Source organism: Ictidomys tridecemlineatus, chromosome 9 (genome assembly GCF_052094955.1).
Source record: "Ictidomys tridecemlineatus isolate mIctTri1 chromosome 9, mIctTri1.hap1, whole genome shotgun sequence".
NCBI lineage: Eukaryota > Metazoa > Chordata > Mammalia > Rodentia > Sciuridae > Ictidomys > Ictidomys tridecemlineatus.
Genome location: NC_135485.1, coordinates 148,336,237 through 148,339,667, shown reverse-complemented (window position 1 = coordinate 148,339,667; position 3,431 = coordinate 148,336,237).

Here is a 3,431-nt window from a genome sequence, read left to right as displayed (position 1 = left end):
GAACACAGCCCAGCACAGGACCAGGCCTGGGCAGGCCCGTGCTCCACACGGGGGCAGTGGCAACAGCTGCACAGAAGTTAGGTTTGCCAAACATAGACCTGTGCATCTAAAGGGAGTACTTCATGGTAACTAAACACACTTCAAAAAATCCACCGGAAAATAGAGGAAAGCATACCAACCATTAACTAGGGAAGATGTAAGTATGTTTACATTTCTGAACCCTTTAAAATTTCTTAGAGTGAATACATAATAGGTTTGTGTTGGGAGGAAGGAAGAAAAGGAGGAAGAGGGAGAGAAGGTTGACAGGACCTGATTGCACCTACAATGCATGAATGGCAGAAAAAGGAATCACAATCACAGTCGTCTTCTATCACTTCTCCACCCATTGGGAAAAGACAGGCTATGTGAGATTTCCTAATGGTCCTTAAAGGGAAGGACCATCTTCTGTCCTCTCTTTTTCCTTCTTCTTGCTGGTTAGAATGAAGTGCAATGACTGGAGCTCTGACAGCTACCAGGAACCAAAAGGTTATATCAACAAGGAAACAGCACAGCAGAAGAAAAAGAAGTGTGCTCCTCTGGATGTCTCAACCCCGTTCAACCTGAGCTGCCTATCCCAGGTTTCTTTGCAGCCAAGCACTTGCTCTCCATCCATCACTCTAGAGAGCAGAGACAGCACGGAAACCTGCACACGCAGGGTAACAGAAGTGTTGCTCATAACATTACAATACACCCCTCCTCAGGTGGATGGTTAAGTGAACTAGAGCAAAGCCACACCGTGCGTGAAGTAAACAGACCACTGGTACAGTTGACCACCGAATAGCTCTGAGCCCCGCTGAGTGGAAAAGATCCCATGATCAATCATTGCTTAGTACCAAGTTTTCAACACACAAGCTTTTTTATTTTTATATTTTTTAGTTGTGGTTGACACAATACCTTTATTTACTTATTTATTTTTTATATGGTGCTGAGGATGGAACCCAGGGCCTCGCACATGCTAGGCGAGCACTCTACCGCTGAGCCACATCCCCAGCCCTAACAAACAAGCTTTTGGGGGATGTTCCAGATTCAAAACATAAACAACCCTCTTTTTTCTAGAAGAATTTTCTCTTACCCAATTGTCAACTCATAAAAAGTACAAGAAAAAAGGTATGTTTGAGAGGGAACTTGAATGTGGGTATAAGATTTGGCACACAAAGGAGAACAGAAAGAGGCTACACAAGGCAGCAGGGTGTTGTATAAAATGCCAAGTGTTATTCATCCATTTGAACCCAGATATGGGCTGAGTGTTTTTATCTGTTAGTTAGGAGTTACATCCCCTTTTGTAAAAATTGCAATAATCCTCTGATGGACTCCGATAGCTTTGTAAACACCATAAGTTACCACTATCAGCATCTTTTCAGTCCAGGTCCCAGACAGGAAAACAAAGGATTCAAAGTACTTTAACAGACATCATCTGGGGGCGGGAATATTTACCCAGGTGTCCAAGAGCCAAAACAGAAGGTGTGATTACAAGGGAAACTCCTTCATGGGGAGTAGTTACCAATCCTAGTGCTGGTGGCTGGGTTGTATTATCAGGGCTCAAACATGTATTGCTGGGGTGCAAACAAGAAAGGAAAGAGGCTGTTCTAACTGGCTCTGGATTCTGCGAGGGAGAGAGCCATTTCCCTGGATTCCAGAAGCATAAGAGAAATGAGCAATTATAGCTTTCCTCTGTTCTGCCTTCTGCGTTCCTGTGTTCTCTGGGAAAATGCTTCCTGGAGGCCAAATGACAGGATGGCTGCAAAATGCAGTTTGGAGACTCCTGGCCTAACCACCATCTCAGCAGGATGTAGGTGACCATGGGCACAGCGCACAAGTGAGTAGCCCATGCAGCATCTCAGGCATGGTTCTCCATTAGACAATAAACACTATAAAGAGAAAGTGAGCTATATGGTCTTTAATCTTCAATAGATTTCATATTCTCTAGGGTTTGTGTAAAGTGCTCGGTATCAATAAATATCTGAATAAATGCGTATTTCCACCATTGCTAAATACTTCAAATCAGTATCCAACTTAAACAACTGGCAGGTACTAAGAACTTATTTGTAAAGAAACACTTTAAAGCTGGGTGTAGTACTGCATGCCTGCAACTCCAGCGGATCAGAGGATGAGGCAGGAAGAATGCATATTTGAGACCAGCCTGAGCTACTTAGGCCCTAAGCAATTCAGTGAGACTCCGTCTCTGAATTAAAAGTAAAAAGTGTTGGTGATGTGGCTCAGTGGTTAAGTGCCTCTGGGTTCAATCCCTGGTACTTCTCCCCAAACAAAAGACTTTAGCGCCCCCCACCCTGTTTTTTCCCTTGAATGAGTATCTACTTCCTAAATAGACCTCTGCCTATGCCTTCATGTGGTGCCCACTGAGGTTCTTTCTATCACCTAGGCTAAGACCACCTCCCGCTCCCCCTGTCGAATTCCCCAGCTCCTCTGGGAACGCCTCAGACCCTTCTCTGGAGACATCTTTTCTCCCATGACATCTCTTGGTGGCCTTTTTGTCTCTTCTAGATTACAGTTTCATGTGAAAAGTGTGGCAGTGTAAGAATTCTAACCCATTCCCACAGCCATTTCCTGTAGGTCAGGCAGGCTGAGACTACTCATCCGGACGGGACGGGGCAAGGTCACTGCCCCTGGCCACCCTGAGGCAGCCACAGAAGTTGATGAAATGGCGACTCAGGTAGAGAGAGATACTGTGTCTCAAAGGACGCCATGAGCCTCTGCGACGCAGAAAGCACTCCGGAGGCCTCGGCCGAGTGCCCTGTGGCTCCTCCTGCAGTCGGGCCCCTGACCACTGCCCCTGTGCATACTGGAACCAGCTCAGGAGGGGCATCTCATTCTGGAGACAGCCTGCATCCTCCCTCGTGTCTCTGAATGAACCTCTGGAGACATGCTTCAGCTTATGTGGCCAACAGGCCGGCAAGCGCGCGTCGCTGTGTCCAGCAATCTCTCAGGCCTTTCGCTTGAAACTGCTTTTCATCGCAGTTGGAAAACACATAACGGGTTTCCGTCTGTGCTCCGCGGGCTGCTTCTTGGTTCCCTTCTCCCCTCTGCGGGCCTGACCCTGCTGCTCCACGAGCCGAGGCGAAGCGGCTCCCGACTCCGGGGCCCACTCCCGGCGTCCGACGGAGGCGGAGCTGGAGGGCTCGCAGCGCGGGCTGCTGGAGCTCCTACGCCCTCCACCCAGAGAGACGTGAGTGTGCGCGGTGGGAAACGCCAATTACCGACCAGGTACCAGCAGCTCAAAACCGCCGGACCAGGCCAAATGAGGCTGCCGCCCGGCAGCACGCCAACGCACGGCTCGCCGCTCTCAGCGACTTCCGGAGCGCGGCGTCCCTCATGGAGGAAGGGTCCAATCGCGGCGTCCTGGAGGCGGGACTTCCGGTAGGACTGAGCCAGTG